The sequence below is a fragment of the Macaca thibetana genome, chromosome 1 (assembly GCF_024542745.1).
Source record: "Macaca thibetana thibetana isolate TM-01 chromosome 1, ASM2454274v1, whole genome shotgun sequence".
In the NCBI taxonomy this organism is placed as follows: Eukaryota; Metazoa; Chordata; class Mammalia; order Primates; family Cercopithecidae; genus Macaca; species Macaca thibetana.
Genome location: NC_065578.1, coordinates 48,615,435 through 48,641,892, shown reverse-complemented (window position 1 = coordinate 48,641,892; position 26,458 = coordinate 48,615,435). Strand labels below are relative to the sequence as shown.

The following is a 26,458-nucleotide window of genomic DNA, read 5'->3' as shown; positions in this document are numbered from 1 at the left end:
GCATTTCTTGATCTTATTTTGAATGTTGATTCTACTTCTGACTTTCAGCAAATTACTTTCACTTAACTTCTTTCTCTAAGCCTCAATACTTTAACCTGCTAAAAAGAAGTAATTTTTCTGACCTTTAAGCCTTTCTCCCACTAATTTGTTTTTCACATACTTGTCAGAGTGATAGTTCTAAAATACTATCCAGATCATGTCATTAACCTCCTTAAAATCCATCTCTTGCTCTCCTTTGCTTTAAGGATAAAGTTCATATTCTTTAGCCTGACTCTCAAGGTTCTTTAGAACCTACCTTTCTAGTTTTATTTCTCTTGAACTTCCCTCATCCTCCCTACATTTTAATGTCACTTCAGTCCAAATTCACTTAGTTATTAGTAGGTTCAAGCTTAGAATCCATATTCCCTGATATGAAGAAGTTCAATACTTTTTCTATTCTAACACCATCTCCAATTAACAAACTGATAGAAGTAACTTCTTATGGAAACATATTACATTTACCACCCTCAGAGCATGCTTATTATTTCATGTTTTATTCTAGTGAATATTTTAAAGCAATCAATTAACATTGTTGCACCACTCTGCTAGGTGCTGCATTATCTGATATACGTAATACAGCCCTTCCATTTAAGGAGCTCAAAATGTAGTAGGAGATGTAAAGACAAACAAAAATAATTCTAGCCGGGAGCGGTGGCTCACGCCTGTAATCCCAGCACTTTGGGAGGCCGAGGGGGGTGGATCACGAGGTCAGGAGATCGAGACCATCCTGGCTAACACGATGAAACCCCGTCTCTACTAAAAATACAAAAAATTAGCCCGGCGTGGTGGCGGGCGCCTGTAGTCCCAGCTACTTGGGAAGCTGAGGCAGGAGAATGGCGTGAACCCAGGAGGTGGGGCTTGCAGTGAGCCGAGTTGGCGCCTCTGCACTCCAGCCTGGGTGACAGAGCGAGACTCCATCTCCAAAATAATAATAATAATGATAATAATAATAATAATAATCATAATCTGCATAGTGTCTGTTCCTCTCTTTTGACATAATGTGACATGTATCGGAGCAGAGGGACAGAGACAGTCCTTGGGCTAGTAAAGAAGTAGGAAAGAGTACAGAATTGGGAATTAAGAGGCCTGGATGCTGATTCTTGTCCTGCTATTAACTTTCTACATGACCTCAGATAAATCATTTCTCCTCTCTATGCCTCAGGTTCCTCATCTAAAAAATGATGGGGTTGGATTAGCATTTGATGATGCCTCAGACTCAAGTAAACATTATTATCATCCTTATAGCTAACACTGCATACTGTCCCAAAATAAAAAGAGCAACTATCATTAGCTGAGTGCTTGCTATGTGCCAGGAACTGTTTTAAATACTTTACATACATCTAATCCTCACAATAAGCCTATGAAGCGTGTATTGTTATTATCATCCTCACTATACAGATTAGGAGTCAGAGGTAAGAAGAGGTTAAGTAAGTGATAGATCTGTGATTTGAACCTAGCCTTTGTGTATCCAGAACTAGTACTTTCCCCTTACATTCTTCATGGCTTCTTAAAGATAAGCACCACTCTTATAGCAATGGCGCTTAAGACTGTAGCTCCATGGAGACTAGAGCATTAACCTTGCTTAGTCATATTCCTTTGATCAGTTTTAAGCAGTAGGCCCATTTTCATTGCATATAACCATTGGCAGATGTAGTAATTCTCTCAAAACCAGTGTCCATCATTCCTCATTCTGGATAATTTCACTTCAAAAATATTTAAGAAGCTAGTCTGCATGTTGCTGATGACTTTTTAAATTACAAACTAGTGTATGGTCCATTTATTGTTACTTTAGAAGCATGATTAACAATACAGCTAAACAGATCTCATCAAAATAAATAAAGTAAATGGTGCAACTTTAATTTTTCTCATGTATTTCCCTTTTACTCACCAACCCATAAAATCAATAATTGAAATAGATTCCTTTCTATTAATGTGAGTTTAATATAGCACTACACTATATGTGCTTATATATATGTGTGTGTGTCTACATAAATGATTTTATAAATATGTATGTATGTATACATACACATATGTATTTAAATATATGGTTTTAGAGGAGAATATATGGAACCTTAAGGATAATTTTTCACCTTTTCTCATTATTCTACCTTTTAAGGTTCTTTCACAAACATTGTAACTGGATCATGAGACCTTTATGATCCTTCCTAATTAAAGAGATTCTGATTTTTAAATTTTATTTGTATTTTGAGGGTTAGAAGTCCTCAACAACTCTGTGAACTAGGCCGAGCATTAGTTATCCTCTTCATTTACAGATGAGGAATCTGAAGCTCAGAGATAAAATGACCTGTTACAGATCACATAACTAGAAAGGAAAAGAGCCAAGGCTTGAAGTTAGATTTCCCTGAAGTCAGCATTCTACTTACTACATCATAATGTCACCTCTGCATTTTTCATGTATGATTTTATTCAAGCCTTGTATAGATCAGGCAAACTGCAACTGTTATGGCTGCAGATAAGCCCAGCGATGATCAGGGTTACTGAATCTGACCCGTATTTGGCCAGATACAGTGAAAGACAGTGAGGCTCTTTTGCAGGCAAGGAAGATATACAGGCAGGCTCAGGTCAAGACCGCAAAGACCTCCACCTGAACTTTTTATTCTTTGCAATGTGGGCTTCACCCTTAGGTCTAGGAAAAGGCATTGGTCAGATCAATTCTACTCATTGTTGCCCGGAGGGACCTTCCTTATTCATATCTATATACAATTCTTTCAAACTGCTTTCTGATGCAATTTGACTTTTGTTTGTATGATTATTTGTTTAATGCCTTCTCATCCTGCACATACACACTATAGACCATAAATGCCTTGAGGTCAAGGTCACACCTGCTTTTATTCATTACTATATCCCCAGAACCTGGAATTTGGTAAATAATAAATATTTGTTAAATAAATGTTGAATGCACGCAAATACGAAATGTTAATTGCTTACTCAGTGCTAGACTCTATTCTGGGTGCTGCTACCTTTTTGCCTATTAAACCTCACTGAATCATAATCACCCAATGAGAGGGTAAAGGACACTACCAGGTTGTATGACCTCAGGGCCAAATTTATTGTGAGTTGCTTTTACTTCCCAAATTTCCATTCAGTCTTCAATCTACTGCATTCTGTTATAAGGTTCCACCATTCTATTCGAATTGCTTCTTTCACAAATCTTGGAGGATTTTTTAAAACCTTATCCCACAGGACCACCAGGATTTGACATTGTCAGTAAATCCTCCTCCTCCTCTTCTTCTTATCTTGCCTGGTAATATTCCATCATGGTTTCCCTTTTATACCTACATCTACTCTCTCCCATTCTTCTTCTTAGTCTCCTTTTCTTTTGAGGACCCTTAAGTGTTGTACTCTCTTCAGAAAATCTCCCTACTCTTCTCATTTATACTTTTTGAGTCATATAATTTCAACTACTATTTACAAACTAATACCATCTGGATATATAATTTCATTCCTAGATACTCTTAAGAGGTTCAACTCCACTTTTCCAAATATTTTCTGGCCAGTGGAGAGTACAGGAAGAACATTTGGCTTTTTGTTTATTCCTTTGTTTGTTTGTTTTGCAGAGAATGTGATATAAAAGCGTAATGCTGGGAAAACTTCTAGCATATTTGGGTATCAGTGTGAATAGTTAGAGGCTGTTATGGACTGGATGTTTTTTCCCTCCTCCCCAAATTCATATATTAAAATCTAACCCTCAGCGTGATGGGATTATGAGGGAGGACTTTTGGGAGGTGATTAAGTCATGAGGCTGGAGCTTCACTAATCCCATTAATGGGATTAGTGTTCTTATAAGAAGAGACCAAAGAGCTAGTTTGCTGTCTTTCCACCATGTGAGGATCCAAGGAGAAGATGGTTGTCTGCAGGCTGGACAAGAACCTTCACTGGAACCTGACCATGCTCATGCTGGCACCCTGATCTCAAACTTGCAGCCTCCAGAACTGTGAGAATAGATTTCTGGTGTTTATAAGCCACTCAGTCTATGGTACTTTGTTACAGAAGCCCAAACTGACTAAGAAGCATTCATTTTATTTTCTTTCTACAGATTTTTTTTTAAGAAAAGAAAAATAAAACTAGCATAAAATAGAACCTAATAAATATTTTTGAATGAATACATAAGTGAGTGAACAAATTAGAGAAATTGATTGGTCTAGAAAAACTTCGTACTTAGTATTTTCCAAATCTAATTTACCATTGTAACAATTAATGATAATAATATATTGGGTTTCTGATCTCTTTAATCTACTTACTTTCCTACTGCCACTGCCCTCATTCAGACTTTCATCATCTCTATTTCCAATAATGTGTTCCCCTCTAATCTGCCTTCCATATAATCCCCCAAATGATCTTTCTAAAAGCAAATTTGGTTGTGTCAGTGTCCTGCTAAAACTCTTCAATGACCTTAATTTTATATACATTAGAGGATTAATTATAGTTTATATTCAAGAGGTTGCCCCTTTCTGTGTGCTAGTCACATTGAATTACTATCTGTCCTTGACTCACTACTTTTATTTCATATATTTCTTATAGAACTTCAACTACTTAAGAGAGCCTTGCTATTCTTTTACCTCTGCCTTTTATACATTCTGTATCACCTGTCTGAAATACTTTAACTTTCTGTGATGTTTAATATTAGGTTTCAACTTGATTGGATTGAAGGATGCCTAGATAACTGGCAAAGTATTGTTTCCCGGTGTGTCTATGAGAGTGTTGCCAGAAGAGGTTAACATTTGAATCAGTGGACTGGGAGAGGAAGATCCACCCTCAGTGTGGATAGGCACCATCCAATCAGCTGCCAGCGTGGCTAGAACAAAGTAGGCAGGAGAAGGTGGGATAAAACTGGCTTGTTGAGTCTTCTGGCTTTCGTCTTTTCTCCCATGCTGGATGTTTCCTTTTGTTTCTCCTGCCCTTGGACATCAGACTAGAGGTTATTTGGCCTTTGGACTCTTGGACTTACACCAGTGATTTGCTGGGGGCTCTCAGGCTTTCAGCCACAGACTGAAGGCTGCACTGTTGCCTTCCCTACTTCTGAGGCTTTTGGACTTGGACTGACCCACTACTGGCTTCTTTCTTCCTCAGCTTGCAGACAGCCTGTCTTGGGACTTCACCTGCGATCGTGTGAGTTAATTCTCCTTAATAAACTCCCTCGCATATATACATATATACTATTAGTTGTGGCCCTCTGGAGAACCCTAATACACTTTCTTACTTTACTTATAACTCACTGTAAAGCCCTTAGTACATCGTCTGGTATATAGTAAGCATTTGATAAGTGCAGTGAGTATCATACCATCATTGACGTTATTGTCGTTGTTATCATCATCGTTAGGTGTGAGGGATCCTAGCATATCCTATGTATCAGAGATTTTACAGATGACTTAGTCAAATTTGCATTTTATACATGGACAAATAGATCCAGGAAAAGGAAGAGGTTGGTTCAGACTTTTGCAGCTTGTAAGAAAGACAGCAAATCAAGAGAGCTAGAACCTAGCTGAACTAACTTTGTTCATTGCCCCAATAGGCCTCTTATGGTTTTCAGGTTATTTCACCTTCTGACTAATTGGTAGCAGCAACTGATACAGAGGAAAGAGCATGGCTAATCTTAGCTGTGCTCAAGTTGTGGCTGTTCTATTTAGTTGATAATATTATTCAACTCATAGAGCTATTAAAATGCTCCCCTCCGCAACCCCTGCTGACCTCGTATTTGGCACATTTCCCCTCAAACACCTAGGTTAGGGGGATTCCAGAACTTATAACTATGCTGGGCTAAGCAGTAGTTGGTTTTTAAAACTTGTAGGAGGGAAATATCATGGAAAGAAAGTTAGGAGCATATTGTCTTCAGGCATGAGCAGAAACTAAAAATAGATTTCTACATACGGGTTTCTAGTGGTGCTTGGGAATGCAGCCGACTGAACACAACATGGCCATATCCTGGAGCTCTGCCAGCTTTGCCCTCCCTATGAGGGGCACAGGTGCATCTGTGCCTGTGGCCCATATTATACATCCTTAAGAGGTTCAAGTATGTTTGGATTCAACAAGAGGTATAGAGAGGCCTGCAGAGTGTTCTAGGCATTTCTGGACCAGGTTGCTACATTGTAGTACTCAGGGACCCATATATCCATCTGTAGAAAATTTTGTAGGACTGCTTACCTAGTTTCAAGAAGAAAGTGCCCTCAATGTTCTGTATGTCGTCTTCTTGTCCATACTTCTGTCTCTCTCAGATCTGATATTTTTCCATTTGAGCTTGAATAAATCAGACTGGGATGATCTTCATATAGGGAGTTTATAATATTCCTCTCCTCCTGTGCAGAGAAGCTGAACTTATATCAAAAAAATGGAAACTTTTGTTCATAAAGAGGAAGTAAAGTAGCATGTATTGATTTTCTACCATTTTCTTGTTTATTTTTTAAATACATCCTTTGAAATAGATAATAATGTCTTTTAACAATTAAATTGAGATATTAATAATCAGCAATTCTACTAACTTAAGAAAGATGACAAAGATAGTGAGCGCCAGAGTAAGATTTTAAATGAAGCCCTTACTTCTGCTTTACCATGAAATTTCCAAGTAGCTCTGTCACCTTTCTTCCTCACTTTTCAGCTACGCCTTCTTTAAGGTCTCTGGGTTGCATTTGCACCCCTATTAGCTAAATACAAATTATATACTTCCATCCCTCACTCCTTGTTTCTGCCTTCCTTCCCCTCCCCAAAAGTGTCTCATTTCTCTGACACTTGCTTTTAGATTGGGTGCATGATATTGATCAGGATCTCAGTAAAAGTATCACTTTCTGATTAATTTCTTCCCCCAAATCCTTATTAGATGTGAATTGTATAATTGTTAAAAATAGGCACTAGCTCACTTTGCTTCACGATGTGCAGTAAAGAAGTTACATATGTGGGTTGCAACAAAAAGTATCTGTATCAATTCCATTAGTTTGCCAGCTTGGAGGATAAATGAGAGGGAGAGAGAGAGAGAGCGCCAGAGAGAATGAAGTTTGAGGAGGGGGATGAAGAGGGGAGACAGAAACAGACAGAGAAAGGAAGGGATTTAGAATGAAAAGATTTGGTTTAGGCCTCTGGCATTATGTGACTAGCATATATTGTTTAACCTCTGTACGCCTTAATTCCTTCATTTACAATAAGGAGACTCATCTCTGCTCTCACCTTCTCAGAAGGTGTGTTAGTCAGTGTTCTCCAGAGGGACAGGACTAATAAGATAGATGTATGTATGAAAGGGAGTTTATTAAGGAGTATTGACTCACATGATCACAAAGTGAAGTCCCACAATAGGCTGTCTGCAAGCTGAGGAGCAAGGAAGCCAATCTGTGTCCTAAAACCTTAAAATTAGGGAAGCTGACAGTGTAGCCCTCAGTCTGTGGCCTAAGGCAAGCAAACCACTGTTGTAATTTCAAGAGTCCAAAAGCTGAAGAACTCAGAGTCTGATGTGCAAGGACAGGAAGCATCTGGCATGGAAGAAAAATGAAGGCCCTAAGACTCAGCAAGTCAATTCCTTCCATGTTAGTCTGCCTGTTTTTTTTTTTTTTTTTTTTTTTTTTTTTTTTTTGAGGCGGAGTCTTCACTCTGTCGCCCAGTGCAGTGGCCCATCTCGGCTTGCAAGTTCCGCCTCCCGGGTTCGCGCCATTCTCCTGCCTCAGCCTCCGGAGTAGCTGGGACTACAGGCGCCCGCCACCGGCAGGCTGTTTTTTGTATTTTAGTAGAGACGGGGTTTCACCGTGTTAGCCAGGATGGTCTCGATCTACTGACCTCGTGATCCGCCCGCCTCGGCCTCCCAAAGTGCAGGGATTACAGGCGTGAGCCACCGCGCTCTAGTCTGCCTGTTTTTATCCAAGCTTTGCTGGCAGCTGATGCCCACCCAGATTGAGGGTGAGTCAGCCTCTCCCAGTCCACTGACTCAAATGTTAATCTCCTTTGTCAACACCCTCATAGACACACCCAGGAACAATACTTCACATCCTTCTATCTAATCAAGTTGATATTCAGTATTATATCACACAAGGGTAGTGTGAGATCAGTGAAGACGTGGATATAAATTTATTTTATAGATTGCAAAGTGCTTTACAATTACAGATTGTAATAAGAACATTTATTTGGTATTTAAAAAATAATAGTGTTATATGTATTTTTTTCTTTCTTGCTTATTTCTCAATATTTTGGTTCATGATTTGTGATTCTATTGTCCATAATTTTCTCTACTTGTGTGAGAGTTCTAGAGTCTCTGGAGTCTAGGCCAGGAGCTACAGGAAGCAATCTCTAACCTGAGGTTGCTGTAACCCTGAATTCAGGCAAAGGAGTAGAATCACAAAACTGGAGCACAGAGTAGAGAGCCAGAGTCTGATAAGCGAAAAATAAGCCAATTGTCTAAATGGGGTATCTGAGCTGGGAATGTGACCTCAAAATTCTGTAACCTGAGAGCAGGATGAGCCAATTGTAGACTAAGGGAATTTCTCAGTAAAGGCTGGACATTTGCAACTGTATATTTGTTGCCTTTATTTAAATATGGACCTGGGTTATTATGAACACACATCATACAGATTATTTTCATTTTGATGTGTTCTGACTATCAAGCTACTCTTTCAGATATGTCTCATAAATCACTTTCAAGGCAATTAGGGTCTTTCAGGTTGTTGGAATTGAATTCATCGTGACTAAAATTATTTGAGCATTCATATTTTTTCCAAAGTTCCCATTCTTTCTGATTTCATTAAAAACTGTGCCTCTTTTTTTTTTTTTTTTTCAAGACATAGAACAATTAAGATCATTTGTTTCCTTTGTGAGAGAGTTCTACTTTGCTTTGGAAATGTATCATCTCAGAAGTAATATTGTTTTTCTTACCACCTGTGAACATCTGATAGCTATTAGTCAACGTTATCCAAAGAAACAGAGCCAACTGAGTGTGAATATATAGAAAGAGATTTATTATGAGGAATTGGCTCACATGATTATGGAGGCTGCTAAGTCTAAATTCTGCACTGTGACTTGGCAGTCCAGAAACCCAGGAGAGCCAATGACTCAGTTCCAGTTTGAAGGCCCATGGCCTAGAGACCCAGAAGAGCCAGTGGTGTAGATGAAGGCCACAGGCAGTCTGCTGCTCTTGGCAGGAGAGGTTGATGTTTTTGTTTTTGCTTTGTTTTGTTTTTGTTCTATTCAGGCCTTTAACTGATTGGATAATGCTAACCCACGTTATAGAGGACAATCTGCTACTTAAAGGTTATTGACTTAGATGTCAATCTTATCCAAAAATATCCTCCATTTTGATACATCAAATTAATTGTTACAATAGGTAAAAAGAAAAAATTTTGTCCTTACATATTATATACTAGTATTGCTTTTTTTTTTTTGAGACGGAGTGTTGTTCTGTCGTGCAGTGGCGTGATCTCAGCTCACTGTAAGCTCCGCCTCCCGGGTTCACACCATTCTCCTGCCTCAGCCTCCCTAGCAGCTGGGACTACAGGCGCCCATCACCACGCCCAGCTAATTTTTTGTATTTTTAGTCGAGACAGGGTTTCACCATGTTAGCCAGGATGGTCTCGATTTCCTGACCTCGTGATCCACCCACCTCGGCCTCCCAAAGTGCTGGGATTACAGGTGTGAGCCAACACACCTGGCCTGCATTTATTTTATATATACACATCATATTGAATAAAATACATAATAAACATAATACCAGATTCAAGAAAAATAAAATAAAAAATATAATAGCAGAGTCAAGAAAAATAATCACATACTTTTACCACAGAAAGTTTTTCACTACTATTTTGACACTTTTATTCCAGTCTTTAAAACCACATTTGTATAGTTGAGCTTATATTACCTGTACCATTTGTTATACTGGTTTATCACATATTATTATATAAACATTTATCATACTACTAAAAATATATGAAAACTACATTATTTTATATACTTATGTAGTATTTTATGTACCCTTTGCTTGATAATTTTAATTGCTGCCAATTTTCTTTGTTATAAATAATGCTTCAATGAACATCTTCATGAATAAAAGTCTCCATCTGCATGTTGACTTTTGTTTTATATCACATTTGTAGGTAAGATTATTGGTTTTGATTAAATAAATATCATACAGAATGTTGCATTGGTTTCAAATGGGATAATCGGAGCAGCAGATTTAAATTTTATTGAGGGCTCTTTTTCTATTACTAGTGGAATTTGAATCCTATTAGGAAAGACATATTTTAAGAGTCACTACAAAATAATCAAATCTCTAGGGCAGTCTTCTCACAACAATTTGTTAGCATTTTAATAGGTTTTAGGTATTTAAACTCATTCTTCCAGAGTGCTTACCACGGATGCTTTCTGTGAGACAGTTCCTCTTGGAAAGTTACACTGACCAGTTTTAGGGAATACATTGCTGCTATGTTAAGATTGTTTGGGCAGTGGAGACTAGAACTGAAGGACAGTGGTTGTTGTAAGGGCTAATTATACAGCTAATGGCTTTGCTTAGCATATCAATAAGCATTTCCTAAACTGAGTCTCCTTTCTTCTGCCAATAGGATTCTTCCAAATGTGAAGATATTATGTCATTGAGCTGGAGAGTTTTCTCTACTCCCATACAAATGGCATCATGTACTGATGCTTTCTGACAGAAACATAGGGAACATCTTGTTTTTTTACTGTTACTTCCACACACCCATGATATTCAGAGGTTGCCCTGATAAAAACATAGAACTGAGGCCAAAATCTGTCACTCACATTTGAATTTTGGCAAGTTTTAGATAGAGAATCTTGTTGTGTCTCTAAGGTACACCTCATCAAAGGGAAGAAAAGGAAGATGGTGGCAAAAGGAATAACTGTTTAGGCAAAGCCCTGTAGGAAGCTGGAGATAATGGCATGGGGAGCAGCAGCAGTGGCAGCATGGTTCTTTGAGCTCTTGCTATGTACTAGGCACTGTGGTTCAATAATTTGCATACATTATCATATTGAATACTCACCATGAGCCCATGGAATACATGTATATTATTATCATCCTCATTTTGTAGATGACAAAATAGAATGTAAAAAAGGTAATAACTTGCAAAGAGCCACATAGTTAGAATGAAGTCATACTAATAGAACAGGGTAAATTAAATCTCATCCACTTCTGTAATTGGCTTTAAACAGAACTAGAGAAATGTTTCTCTTGAATAATGGAGAGCCGGTGAGAATGGGTACTAATGCAGTTAAATATGAACAGAGGAAATGTAAGGTGACTGAGCCTCTCTGAATGTTATTTTCTCTGTGAAGTAGGATACTGAGGTTCTGAATTTGGAGAAGGAAGGAATACCTTGAAGGGTGAGTATGGAGGTGAGGGTGACTTGGGAATACTAATGACGATTTGAAGTAGACAGTGAGAGGATAGGCAAAAGTTGATTAAATACTCACAGAAGGGATGTTGAGCATTCCCAAGCACCCAATGGAATCTGAAGGCTAAAGATAAATAGTGCATTCAGTCACACAGTGGTTTGAAGAAAACTCCTGTGGCAGGAGCCACTGATGCATTGCATAGGAAATCCTAGCAGCATGTGAAATTCGGTAACTCCCTGGTTCTACATGATTCAGTTGAAAACAGTCTTGCTAAAAAAAAAGAAGCAGTTGAATATATACATTTTTCCAAATTTTAATTCAACTAAAATATTTTTCCTAATGCTTAATTAGATTTTGTTTTGTTATGAGGAAATTACTAGAAATTGATAAAAGTTATTAAAATCATATAAAAATTCTGCCATATTAAATCATGGCATAAAGAATTCATAATTTTTTAAACAATCAATTAAACAAAATTGTGGTAGACTTTGGAAAAGCAAAAATAATAAAGATACATAGGTTTCACAGCCCTCAAGGATCATATAGTGTAATGGTGCCTACACAGGAATAAATAGATAATTACAGCACCTTATTATAAATGCTATTACAGAGAAAGTACAGTGACGTATCTTTCTGCTCTGGCTGCTCTCACAAAACACGACACTGGATGACTGGATGACTTAAAGAACAGAAATTTATGTTCTCACAGTTCCAGAAGCTAGGAGTCCATGATCAAGATAGTGGCAAATTTGGCTTCTAGTGAGAGTTCTCTTTCTGACTTACAGATGGCTTCCTTCTTGCTATGTTCTTATGTGGTCTTTCTTCTGTGTGTATACTCAGTGAGAAAGCTCTCTGGTATATTTTCCTACGAGGACACTAATTTTTTTGGATCAGGAGCCCACCTTTATTACCTCATTTAATCTTAGTTATTTCCTTTGAGACCATATCTCTAAGTACAGCATCACTAGGGGTTGGGGATTTAATGTATGAGTGGGGGGTGGCCAGAAGCATTTAGGTCATAACAAGGATGCTGTTGAATTACATATGAGAGCCGTAACTCAGGAATGGAGGTGGTAAGGCAAAGCCTTCTGCAAGAAATGATTTTAAAATTTTAACATGAAAACTAAAGGAAGTTACTCAGATAAATGGGGAGACAGGCGAGAGTGACTCAGATAGAAGAGGATGATTATCCGAAAGATCTTTCAGAAGACAAAGAGAGAGCATGACACTTTTGAAAGAATAAAGTAAGTTTGTTGGTGTTGACCCTTAAAGTAGGGGTAGGAAGTAGAGGTGAGTAATTGAAAGTAGGAGGAATATAAAGATAAGCAAAAAATAAATCAAGCAGGTCCTTGAAGCAATGATAAAGAATCTGGGTTATATGATATTGAAGAGTTTTGGATACAAAAAAGCCCAGACCGAGAACACTACAATAAATACCAAACTCTTCAATGCCCAGACACTGAAGAACATCTATAAGCATAAAGATAATCCAGGAAAACATGACCTTACCAAATGAACTAAATAAGTCACTGGAGACAAATCCTGGAGAAAGAAAGATATGTGACCTTTCAGACAAAGAATTCAAATAGCTGTTTTGAGGAAACTAAAAGAAATCCAAGATAACAGAGAAGGAATTTAGAGTTCTAACAGATAAATTTAACAGAGAGGTTAAAATAATTAAAAAGAATCAAGAAAAAATTCTGGAGTTGAAAAAAGACTCAATGATCTATTGCCTACAAGAAACACATTTTGCCTATAAAGACACACATAGACTAAAAATAAAGTGATGGAAAAGATATTCCATGCCAAAAAAGAGGAGGAATTGTTATACATGTGTCAGACAAAATAGATTTCAAGAAAAAAAGATAAGAGGAGACAAAGAAGGTCATTATATTATGATAAAGGAATCAACTCAGTAAGAGAATGTAACAATTGTAAATATATATACACCCAACACTGTAGCACTCACATGTATAAAGCAAATATTATTAGAGCTAAAGAGAGATATTTTTCCAATACAATGATAGCTGGAGACTTCAACATCCCACTTTCAGCATTGGACAGAACACCCAGACAGAAAATGAACAAAATCATACTTAATATCCACTATAGACCAAATGGAACCAATAGATATTTATGAAACATTTCATTTAATGATTGCAGAATGCACATTCCTTTCCTCAGCACATGCATCATTCTCAAGGATAGACCACATGTTAGCTCACAAAACAAGTCTTAAAACATTCAAAATTTGATGGCCGGGTGTGGTGACTCATGCCTGTAATCTCAGCACTTTGGGAGGCCAAGGCGGGCAGATCACCTGAGGTCAGGAGTTCATGACCAGTCTGACCAACATGGAGAAACCCTGTCTCTACTAAAAATGCAAAATTAGCCAGATGTGGTGGCTCATGCCTGTAATCCCAGCTACTCAGGAGACTGAGGCAGGAGAATCACTTGAACCCAGGAGGCGGAGATTACAGTGAGCCAAGATGGTGCTATTGTACTCCAGCCTGGGCAGCAAGAGCAAAACTCTGTCTCAAAACAAAACAAACAAAACAAAACAACAACATTCAAAATCTGAAATAATATCAAACATCTTCTCTAACCACAATGGAATACAACTACAAATCAATAACAAGAGGAATTTTGGAAAATATACAAACACATTAAAATTAAACAATATGCTCCTGAATGAGCACTGGACAATGAATAAATTAAGAATAAAATAGAAAATTTTCTTTCAAGAAATGATAATGGAAACACAGTATACCAAAACTTAGGGGATACAGAAAAAGCTGTGTGAAGTGGAAAGTTTATAGCTATACATGCCTACATCAAAAAGGAAGAAATACTCCAAACAAGCAACCTAACAATGCATCTTAAATAACTAGACAATCAAGAACAAACCAAACCCAACATTATTAAAAGAAAAGGAATAATTAGCATCAGAGCAGAAATAAATGAATTTGAAATGAAGAAAACAACACAAAAGGTCAATAAAACAAAAAGTTGGTTTTTTGAAAATAAAAACAAAATTGACAAGCCTTTAGCTAGACTAATTTAAAAAAGGATGAGTTTGTGTCCTTTGTAGGGACATGGATGCAGCTGGAAACCATCATTCTTAGCAAACTATCACAAGAACAGAAAACCAAACACCGCATGTTCTCACTCATAGGTGGGAACTGAACAATGAGATCACTTGGACTCAGGAAGGGGAACATCACACACCGGGGCCTATCATGGGGAGGGGGAGGGGGGAGGGATGGCATTGGGAGTTATACCTGATGTAAATGATGAGTTGATGGGTGCAGCACACCACCATGGCACAAGTATGCATATGTAACAAACCTGCACGTTATGCACATGTACCCTACAACTTAAAGTATAATAATAATAAATAAATTAAAAAAAAAAAGAAAAAAGAAAGAAAACCCAAATAAAATCAGAGATAATAAAAGAGACATTATAACTGATAACATAAATTCAAAGGATCACTGTTGGCTACTATGTGCAACTATATGCTAATAAATTAGAAAATATAGAAGAAATGAATAAATTCCTAGACACAAAACCTACAAGTATTGAAACTTGAAGAAATCCAAAACCTGTATAGATCAATAATAAGTAATGAAATCGAAGCCAAAATAAAAGCTCTCCCAGCAAAGAAAAACCTATGATCTGATAGCTTCATTGTTGAATTGTACCAAACATTTAAAGCAGAACCATTACCAATCCTACTCAATCTGTTCTGAAAATTAGAGGAGGAGGGAATAATTTCACTCATTAAATGAGGCCAGTATTACCCTGATACTAAAACCAGACGAAGATACATCAAAAAGGAAAACTATAGGCCAATATCATTGATGAATATTGATGCAAAAATTTTCAACCAAATAATAGTAAACCAAATTTGACAAAACATTTAAAAATTTGTTGAATTAATACTTGTTCATTCGTCATGAACAAGTAGGAATTATCGCAGGTATGCAAAGATGGTTCAACATATGCAAATGTACTAATGTGATCCATCATACCAATGGAATGAATAATCTATATGATTCTTTCTTTTTTTTTTTTTTTTTTTTTTTTTTTTTTAATTTATTTATTATTATTATACTTTAAGTTGTAGGGTACATGTGCATAATGTGCAGGTTTGTTACATATGTATACTTGTGCCATGTTGCTGTGCTGCACCCATCAACTCGTCATTTACATCAGGTATAACTCCCAATGCAATCCCTCCCCCCTCCCCCCTCCCCATGATAGGCCCCGGTGTGTGATGTTCCCCTTCCTGAGTCCGAGTGATCTCATTGTTCAGTTCCCACCTATGAGTGGGAACATGCGGTGTTTGGTTTTCTGTTCTTGTGATAGTTTGCTAAGAATGATGGATTCCAGCTGCATCCAAGTCCCTACAAAGGACTCAAACTCATCCTTTTTTATGGCTGCATAGTATTCCATGGTGTATATGTGCCACATTTTCTTAATCCAATCTGTCACTGATGGACATTTGGGTTGATTCCAAGTCTTTGCTATTGTGAATAGTGCTGCAATAAACATACGTGTGCATGTGTCTTTATAGCAGCATAATTTATAATCCTTTGGGTATATACCCAGTAATGGGATGGCTGGGTCATATGGTACATCTAGTTCTAGATCCTTGAGGAATCGCCATACTGTTTTCCATAATGGTTGAACTGAACTAGTTTACAATCCCACCAACAGTGTAAAAGTGTTCCTATTTCTCCACATCCTCTCCAGCACCTGTTGTTTCCTGACTTTTTAATGATTGCCATTCTAACTGGTGTGAGATGGTATCTCATTGTGGTTTTGATTTGCATTTCTCTGATGGCCAGTGATGATGAGCATTTTTTCATGTGTCTGTTGGCTGTATGAATGTCTTCTTTTGAGAAATGTCTGTTCATGTCCTTTGCCCACTTTTTGATGGGGTTGTTTGTTTTTTTCTTGTAAATTTGTTTTAGTTCTTTGTAGGTTCTGGATATTAGCCCTTTGTCAGATGAGTAGATTGCAAAAATGTTCTCCCATTCTGTAGGTTGCCTGTTCACTCTGATGGTAGTGTCTTTTGCTGTGCAGAAGCTCTTTAGTTTAATGAGATCCCATTTGTCAATTTTGGCTTTTGCTGCCGTTGCTTTTGGTGTTTTAGACATGAAATCTTTGCCCATGCCTATGTCCTGAATGGTACTACCTAGGTTTTCCTCTAGGATTTTTATGGTATTAGGTCTAACATTTAAGTCTCTAATCCATCTTGAATTAATTTTCATATAAGGAGTAAGGAAAGGATCCAGTTTCAGCTTTCTACTTATGGCTAGCCAATTTTCCCAGCACCATTTATTAAATAGGGAATCCTTTCCCCATTTCTTGTTTCTCTCAGGTTTGTCAAAGATCAAATGGCTGTAGATGTGTGGTATTATTTCTGAGGACTCTGTTCTGTTCCATTGGTCTATATCTCTGTTTTGGTACCAGTACCATGCTGTTTTGGTTACTGTAGCCTTGTAGTATAGTTTGAAGTCAGGTAGCGTGATGCCTCCAGCTTTGTTCTTTTGACTTAGGATTGTCTTGGAGATGCGGGCTCTTTTTTGGTTCCATATGAACTTTAAAGCAGTTTTTTTCCAATTCTGTGAAGAAACTCATTGGTAGCTTGATGGGGATGGCATTGAATCTATAAATTACCTTGGGCAGTATGGCCATTTTCACAATATTGATTCTTCCTGTCCATGAGCATGGTATGTTCTTCCATTTGTTTGTGTCCTCTTTGATTTCACTGAGCAGTGGTTTGTAGTTCTCCTTGAAGAGGTCCTTTACATCCCTTGGAAGTTGGATTCCTAGGTATTTTATTCTCTTTGAAGCAAATGTGAATGGAAGTTCATTCCTGATTTGGCTCTCTGTCTGTTACTGGTGTATAAGAATGCTTGTGATTTTTGCACATTAATTTTGTATCCTGAGACTTTGCTGAAGTTGCTTATCAGCTTAAGGAGATTTTGGGCTGAGACAATGGGGTTTTCTAAATATACAATCATGTCATCTGCAAACAGGGACAATTTGACTTCTTCTTTTCCTAACTGAATACCCTTGATTTCTTTCTCTTGCCTGATTGCCCTAGCCAGAACTTCCAACACTATGTTGAATAGGAGTGGTGAGAGAGGGCATCCCTGTCTTGTGCCAGTTTTCAAAGGGAATTTTTCCAGTTTTTGCCCATTCAGTATGATATTGGCTGTGGGTTTGTCATAAATAGCTCTTATTATTTTGAGGTATGTTCCATCAATACCGAATTTATTGAGTGTTTTTAGCATGAAGGGCTGTTGAATTTTGTCAAAAGCCTTTTCTGCATCTATTGAGATAATCATGTGGTTCTTGTCTTTGGTTCTGTTTATATGCTGGATTATGTTTATTGATTTGCGAATGTTGAACCAGCCTTGCATCCCAGGGATGAAGCCCACTTGATCATGGTGGATAAGCTTTTTGATGTGTTGCTGAATCCGGTTTGCCAGTATTTTATTGAGGATTTTTGCATCGATGTTCATCAGGGATATTGGTCTAAAATTCTCTTTTTTTGTTGTGTCTCTGCCAGGCTTTGGTATCAGGATGATGTTGGCCTCATAAAATGAGTTAGGGAGGATTCCCTCTTTTTCTATTGATTGGAATAGTTTCAGAAGGAATGGTACCAACTCCTCTTTGTACCTCTGGTAGAATTCAGCTGTGAATCCATCTGGTCCTGGACTTTTTTTGGTTGGTAGGCTATTAATTGTTGCCTCAATTTCAGAGCCTGCTATTGGTCTATTCAGGGATTCAACTTCTTCCTGGTTTAGTCTTGGAAGAGTGTAAGTGTCCAGGAAATTATCCATTTCTTCTAGATTTTCCAGTTTATTTGCGTAGAGGTGTTTATAGTATTCTCTGATGGTAGTTTGTATTTCTGTGGGGGCGGTGGTGATATCCCCTTGATCATTTTTAATTGCGTCGATTTGATTCTTCTCTCTTTTCTTCTTTATTAGTCTGGCTAGTGGTCTGTCAATTTTGTTGATCTTTTCAAAAAACCAACTCCTGGATTCATTGATTTTTTGGAGAGTTTTTTGTGTCTCTATCTCCTTCAGTTCTGCTCTGATCTTAGTTATTTCTTGCCTTCTGCTAGCTTTCGAATGTGTTTGCTCTTGCTTCTCTAGTTCTTTTAATTGCGATGTTAGAGTGTCAATTTTAGATCTTTCCTGCTTTCTCTTGTGGGCATTTAGTGCTATAAATTTCCCTCTACACACTGCTTTAAATGTGTCCCAGAGATTCTGGTATGTTGTATCTTTGTTCTCATTGGTTTCAAAGAACATCTTTATTTCTGCCTTGATTTCGTTATGTACCCAGTAGTCATTCAGGAGCAGGTTGTTCAGTTTCCATGCACTTGAGCGGTTTTGAGTGAGTTTCTTAGTCCTGAGTTCTAGTTTGATTGCACTGTGGTCTGAGAGACAGTTTGTTATAATTTCTGTGCTTGTACATTTGCTGAGGAGTGCTTTACTTCCAATTACGTGGTCAATTTTGGAGTAAGTATGGTGTGGTGCTGAGAAGAATGTATATTCTGTTGATTTGGGGTGGAGAGTTCTATAGATGTCTATTAGGTCTGCTTGCTGCAGAGATGAGTTCAATTCCTGGATATCCTTGTTAACTTTCTGTCTCGTTGATCTGTCTAATGTTGACAGTGGGAGTGTTGAAGTCTCCCATTATTATTGTATGGGAGTCTAAGTCTCTTTGTAAGTCTCTAAGGACTTGCTTGATGAATCTGGGTGCTCCTGTATTGGGTGCATATATATTTAGGATAGTTAGCTCTTCCTGTTGAATTGATCCCTTTACCATTATGTAATGGCCTTCTTTGTCTCTTTTGATCTTTGATGGTTTAAAGTCTGTTTTATCAGAGACTAGTATTGCAACCCCTGCTTTTTTTTGTTCTCCATTTGCTTGGTAAATCTTCCTCCATCCCTTTATTTTGAGCCTATGTATGTCTCTGCGTGTGAGATGGGTCTCCTGAATACAGCAGACTGATGGGTCTTGACTCTTTATCCAGTTTGCCAGTCTGTGTCTTTTAATTGGAGCATTTAGTCCATTTACATTTAAGGTTAATATTGTTATGTGTGAACTTGATCCTGCCATTATGATATTAACTGGTTATTTTGCTCATTAGTTGATGCAGTTTCTTCCTAGCCTCGATGGTCTTTACATTTTGGCATGTTTTTGCAATGGCTGGTACCGGTTGTTCCTTTCCATGTTTAGTGCTTCCTTCAGGATCTCTTGTAAGGCAGGCCTAGTGGTGACAAAATCTCTAAGCATTTGCTTATCTGTAAAGGATTTTATTTCTCCTTCACTTATGAAACTTAGTTTGGCTGGATATGAAATTCTGGGTTTAAAATTCTTTTCTTTAAGAATGTTGAATATTGGCCCCCACTCTCTTCTGGCTTGTAGAGTTTCTGCTGAGAGATCTGCTGTTAGTCTGATGGGCTTCCCTTTGTGGGTAACCCGACCTTTCTCTCTGGCTGCCCTTAAGATTTTTTCCTTCATTTCAACTTTGGTGAATCTGGCAATTATGTGTCTTGGAGTTGCTCTTCTCGAGGAGTATCTTTGTGGCGTTCTCTGTATTTCCTGGATTTGAATGTTGGCCTGCCCTACTAGGTTGGGGAAGTTCTCCTGGATGATATCCTGAAGAGTGTTTTTCCAACTTGGTTCCATTTTCCCCCTCACTTTCAGGCACCCCAATCAGACGTAGATTTGGTCTTTTTACATAATCCCATACTTCTTGCAGGCTTTGTTCGTTTCTTTTTCTTCTTTTTTCTTTTGGTTTCTCTTCTCGCTTCATTTCATTCATTTGATCCTCAATCGCTGATACTCTTTCTTCCAGTTGATCGAGTCGGTTACTGAAGCTTGTGCTTTTGTCACGTATTTCTCGTGTCATGGTTTTCATCTCTTTCATTTCGTTTAGGACCTTCTCTGCATTAATTACTCTAGCCATCAATTCTTCCACTTTTTTTTCAAGATTTTTAGTTTCTTTGCACTGGGTACGTAATTCCTCCTTTAGCTCTGAGAAATTTGATGGACTGAAGCCTTCTTCTCTCATCTCGTCAAAGTCATTCTCCATCCAGCTTTGATCCGTTGCTGGCGATGAGCTGCGCTCCTTTGCTGGGGGAGATGCGCTCTTATTTTTTGAATTTCCAGCTTTCCTGCCCTGCTTTTTCCCCATCTTTGTGGTTTTATCTGCCTCTGGTCTTTGATGATGGTGATGTAGTGATGGGGTTTTGGTGTAGGTGTCCTTCCTGTTTGATAGTTTTCCTTCTAACAGTCAGGACCCTCAGCTGTAGGTCTGTTGGAGATTGCTTGAGGTCCACTCCAGACCCTGTTTGCCTGGGTATCAGCAGCAGAGGCTGCAGAAGATAGAATATTTCTGAACAGCGAGTGTACCTGTCTGATTCTTGCTTTGGAAGCTTCCTCTCAGGGGTGTACTCCTCCCTGTGAGGTGTGGGGTGTCAGACTGCCCCTAGTGGGGGATGTCTCCCAGTTAGGCTACTCAGGGGTCAGGGACCAGCTTGAGCAGGGAGTCTGTCCCTTCTCAGATCTCAACCTCCGTGTTGGGAGATCCACTGCTCTCTTCAAAGCTGTCAGACAGAGTCGTTTGCGTCTGTGCAGAGGTGTCTGTGTGTCTTAGTTTACTGTGCCCTGTCCCCAGAGGTGGAGTCTACAGAGACAGGCAGGTTTCCTTGAGCTGCTGTGAGCTCCACCCAGTTCGAGCTTCCCAGCAGCTTTGTTTACCTACTTAAGCCTCAGCAATGGCGGGCGCCCCTCCCCCAGCCTCGCTGCTGCCTTGCCGGTAGATCACAGACTGCTGCGCTAGCAACGAGGGAGGCTCCGTGGGTGTGGGACCCTCCCGGCCAGGTGTGGGATATGATCTCCTGGTGTGCCTGTTTCCTAAAGCGCAGTATTGGGGTGGGAGTTACCCAATTTTCCAGGTGTTGTGTGTCTCAGTTCCCCTGGCTAGGAAAAGGGACTCCCTTCCCCCTTGCGCTTCCCAGGTGAGGCAATGCCTCGCCCTGCTTCAGCTCTCGCTGGTCGGGCTGCAGCAGCTGACCAGCTCCGATCGTCCGGCACTCCCCAGTGAGATGAACCCAGTACCTCAGTTGAAAATGCAGAAATCACTGGTCTTCTGTGTCGCTCGCGCTGGGAGTTGGAGACTGGAGCTGCTCCTATTCGGCCATCTTGCTCCGCCCCCTCCCTATATGATTCTTTCAATTGATGTGTGATGTGGTTTGGCTGTGTCCCCACCCAAATCTCATTTTGAATTATAATAATCCCCATGTGTCAAAGATGAGACCAGGTGGAGACAATGGAATCGTGGGGGTTGTTTCCCACATACTGTTCTCATAATACTGAGTGGGTTCTCACAAGATCTGATAGTTTTATAAGGGGCTTCCCCCTTTGCATGGCACTCATTCTCTCTCCTGCTGCCCTGTGAAGAGGTGCCTCCTGCCATAATTTTAAGTTTCCTGAGGCCTCCCCAGCCATGTGGAACTGTGGGTTAATTAAACCTCTTTTCTTTATAAATTACCCAGTCTCAGGTATTTCTTCATAGCAATGTGGGAATGGAGTGATACAATGCTGAAAAAGTATTTGATAAAATTCAACATCCTTTCTTGGCGAAAACCCTCAAAAAACTGTGTATAAAAGCAACATACATGAGCATAGTAAAACCCATATATGTCAGACCCATAGCTAGTATACTGAATGGGAAGAAAACTGAAAGCGTTTCCTCTATATCTGGAACACAACAAGGGTGTCCACTTCACCACTGTTATTCAAGATAGTACTAAAGTTCCTAGCTAGAGAAATCAGACAAGATAAAGAAATAAAGGGCATCCAAGCTGGAAAGGAAGAAGTCAATTATCCTTGTTTGCAGATGATACAATTTTATTTGGAAAAAAATCTAAAGAGTCCACCGGAGACCTATTAGAACTCATCAACAAATTCGATAAAGTTGCAGGATACAAAATCAACATACGAAAATCAGTAACATTTTCATATGCCAGCAGTGAACAATCTGAAAAAGAAATAAAAAAGTAATCCTTTTTATGATAGCCACAAATAAAATTAAACACCTAGAAGTTAACCAAAGAAGTGAAAGAGAATACTATAAAACATTAATGGAAGAAATTGAAGAAGACCCCTAAAATGGAAAGATATTCCATATTTATGAATTGGAAAGATCACTATTGTTAAAATGTTCATACTACCCAAAGCAATCTACAGATTCAATGCAATCCCTATCAAAATACTAATAACATTTTTCACTGAAATAGAAAAAAAATCCTAAAATGTATATGGATTTACAAAAGACCCAGAAGAGCCAAAGCCATCCTCAACAAAAAGAACAAAACTGGAGGAATCACATTACCTGATTTCAGATTATGCTACAGAGCTACAGTAACCAAAACAGCATGGTACTGGCATAAAAACAAACATAATAGACCAGTGGAACATAATAGAGAACCCAGAAACGAATCTACATACCTATGGTTAATTCATTTTTGACAAAGTTGCCAGGAACATACACTGGGGAAAAAACAGTCTCTTCAATAAGTGGTGTGGGGGAAAGTGGATATTCATATGCAGAAGAATGAAACTAGAATCTCACCATACCTCACCAATCTCATCATATATGGTGACCTATGTCTCGCCATATACAAAAATCAAATCAAAATGGATTAAAAACTTAAATCTAAGATCTCGAATCATGAAACTACTACAAGAAAAAATTGGGTAAACTCTCCAGGACGTTGGATTGGGCAAGGTTTCTTGAGTAATTCCCCACAGGCACAGGCAACCAAAGCAAAACTGGACAAATGAGATCACACCAAATTAAAATGCTTGTATACAACAAAGAAAACAATAAACAAAGTGAAGAGACAACCCAGAGAATGAGAGAAAATATTTTTCAACTACCCATCTGACAAGGGATTAATAACCACAATATAAAAGGAGCTCAAACAACTCTATAGGAAAAAAAGGCTAATAACATGATTAAAAATGGGCAAAAGACCTGAATAGACATTTCTGAAAAGAAGACATACAAGCAGAAAACAGTTATATGAAAAGATGCTTGACACCACTGATTATCAGAGAAGTGCAGATAAGGTACAATGAGGTATCACCTCACCTCAAATAAAATGACTTTTATTCAAAAGACAAGCAATAACAAATGCTGGTGAGGATGTAGAGAAAAGGGAACCCTCATACACTTTCGGTGGGAATGTAAATTAATACAACCACTGTGGAAAACAATTTGGAGTTTTCTCCAAAAACAAAAAATATAGTTATCATATAATCCAGCAACCTCATTCCTAGGAATATACCCCAAAGAAAGGAAATCAGTATATCAAAGAGGTATCTGCCTCCCATGTTTATTTCAGCACTATTCACAATAGCTAAGATTTGAAAGCAACCCACATGCCCATAAACAGAGGAATGGATAAAGAAAATGTGATACATATACAATGGAGTACTATTCTGCCATAAAAAGAATGAAATCTTGTAATTTGCAACAACATGAATGAAGCTCTGGAGGTCATTATGTTAAGTGAAATAAGCCAGGCACAGAAAGACAAACTTTGCATGTTTTCACTTATTAGTAGGAGCTAAAAATTACAATAATTAAACTCGTGGACATAGAGAGTAGAAGGATGGTTACCAGAGGCTGGGAAGGGTAGTAGGGTGGTGGCAGGGAAATGGGGATTGTTAATGAATACAAAAAAATCAGAATGAATAAGACCTAGTATATGCTAGTACAATAGGCTGAGTATAGTCAGAAATAATATAACTGTACACTTTAAAAATAACTAAGAGTATAACTGGATTGTTTGTAACACAAAAGATAAGTGCTTGAGATGATGGACACCTTTTTATCCTGAGGTGATTTTTCTGCAGTACATGCCTGTGTCAAAATATCTCATGTAACCCAAAAACATGTGTACCTGTGTACACACAAAAATTTTAAAAAGAGTGGAAACAGTCAAATAGTTTTGAAGATTTCTGACTTTGACTAATAGATGGCAAGTTATACTATATACTGATAAAGAGAATATGTTGGTCAGGGTTCTCCTGAGAAACAGAACCAGTAGGATATATATAAATATGTAAGAGGAGATTTTGTATGGGAATTGGGTGACAAGAGTATGGAGGCCCAGAAGTCCCACCATGTGCTGTCTACAAGCTAGAGAACCACAAAAGCCAGTGGTATAATTCAGTCCAAGGTTGAAGGTCTGAGAACCTGTGGGGAGGTGGGCTGAATGCCTCTCTAAGTCCTAGAGTTCACAAGTCTGAAAATCAGGAGTTCAAGGAGAGAGAGAGAGAGAGAGAGAGAGAGAGAGAGAGAGTCAGTCTTCCTTTGCCTTTTTGTTCTGTTTGAGTCAATGAAATAGATGATGCCTGCCCACATTGCTGAGGGCAGATCTTTACTCAGTCTACTTATTCAAGTGCTAATCTCTTCTGAAAACATCCTCACAGACAGTCTGAAATATTGTTGAAATATTGGTTTACTAGCCATCTGGGCATTTCTTAACCTAGTCAATTGACACATATAATTAACCATTACAGGGGACAAAAAAGGAAGAGCAGGTTTTGGTGTCTGGGGGCATTTTGAACATGTTGTATTAAAAGTATCCAAGACAAACAAAGTACTTTAATGAGATTTTCTGCACAATACTTGTAGCCTTTTTATATTGTTTGTTTTGCCTGTCTTGGTTTGTGTTTCCTTCAATAGAAAGTAAGCTACAGTAGAGTAGAAAGCTTTCTAATCTATTCACTTTATCCATATACCTAGCTTGTTTTTGACACATAGTAAGCTTACAAATAAATTATTAGATGTAAGTGTAGATAAATGGATGAATGAAATTTGTAAGGAAGTTGGGAGAGCTAGTGTGCTGGCTAGAGAAAACAGAGAAAATTGTAGAGACAAGAGCATACTTAAATGCTGATGAGAAGGAGCTAGTATAAAGGGGAAGGTGAAATAAGGTAAAAACACATGAGGGGGATGTTACTGTCATTATTTGTTTGTTTGCTTTTTTGCCAATTTGTTGTTTTAGTCCCCTTGTTTTTTACCTAAATACTCTTTTGATTCAGTTCTGGATTACTAATTTTACCTGTATATTATTCAAAGCTGGATCATTGTGTTATTGTGAGTTGTTGTTAGAGAAGATCTTGGCACAGTAAAGAAAGGTCTTGCAAGTTATAGGGTTCTGACTTCTGCTGTTCCCTGACTTCTAATGATCGGAGAAGAGAAATAATTGAATAAATCACCTGCTTCATCCACACCACCTAAAGATACATGCATACCTAAAGATGCATGCATGCTTACTTTTCTGGTTTCTATTCTCTAGTTTCATTGTGGTATCTCCATTGTGGGCAGATATGACAGCTGACCCTGAGAAGGATTTTTTTTTTTTTTTTTTTTTTTTTTTGGTGGAGTGGGGCCTATAACAGAAGCCATTCTGTATTATGCTTCTCTTTTCAAGAGGCCTAGAGCCTCCTCAACTCCCAGGCCATGGACCAGTACTGGTTTGTGGCCTGTTAGGAACTGAGCCACACAGCAGGAGGGGAGCAGTGGGCAAGTGAGCAAAGCTGAGCTCCGTCTCCTGTCAGATCAGCAGTGGCATTAGATCCTCATAGGAGTGTGAACCCCATTGTGAACTGTGCATGCAAGGGATCTAGGTTGCACACTCCTTATGAGAATCTACTTGAATCACCCTGAAACCATCCCCACCCCCACTGTCTGTGGAAAACTTGACTCCCACGAAACTCGTCCTTATGCCAAAAAGGTTGGGGACCACTGGCCTAGAGAATGTCTGCATTTACTCATTTTCTCATTCATTCAACAACTATTTATTGAAGCCCTATCTTATGTTGGGAGCTGCACAGAAAGTGGAAATGGCTGGAGCTTTTTTCTTTTAGAGCAAAATTCAAATAGTTAGTTTGCCAACAGTGAAGAGGAGTGGGATCAGGAAATGATTTACATGAAAGCATTTGAAATTTTGCTGTATAATTTTATATTCTGCTT

At 38.4% G+C, this 26,458-nt stretch overlaps 1 protein-coding gene across 6 annotated transcripts in view; it reads left to right on the top strand.

Annotated features, from left to right (window-relative positions):
- Positions 1-26,458, top strand: part of AGBL4 (AGBL carboxypeptidase 4) — a 1,466,214-nt gene that overhangs the window by 584,268 nt on the left and 855,488 nt on the right. The window lies entirely within an intron of this gene.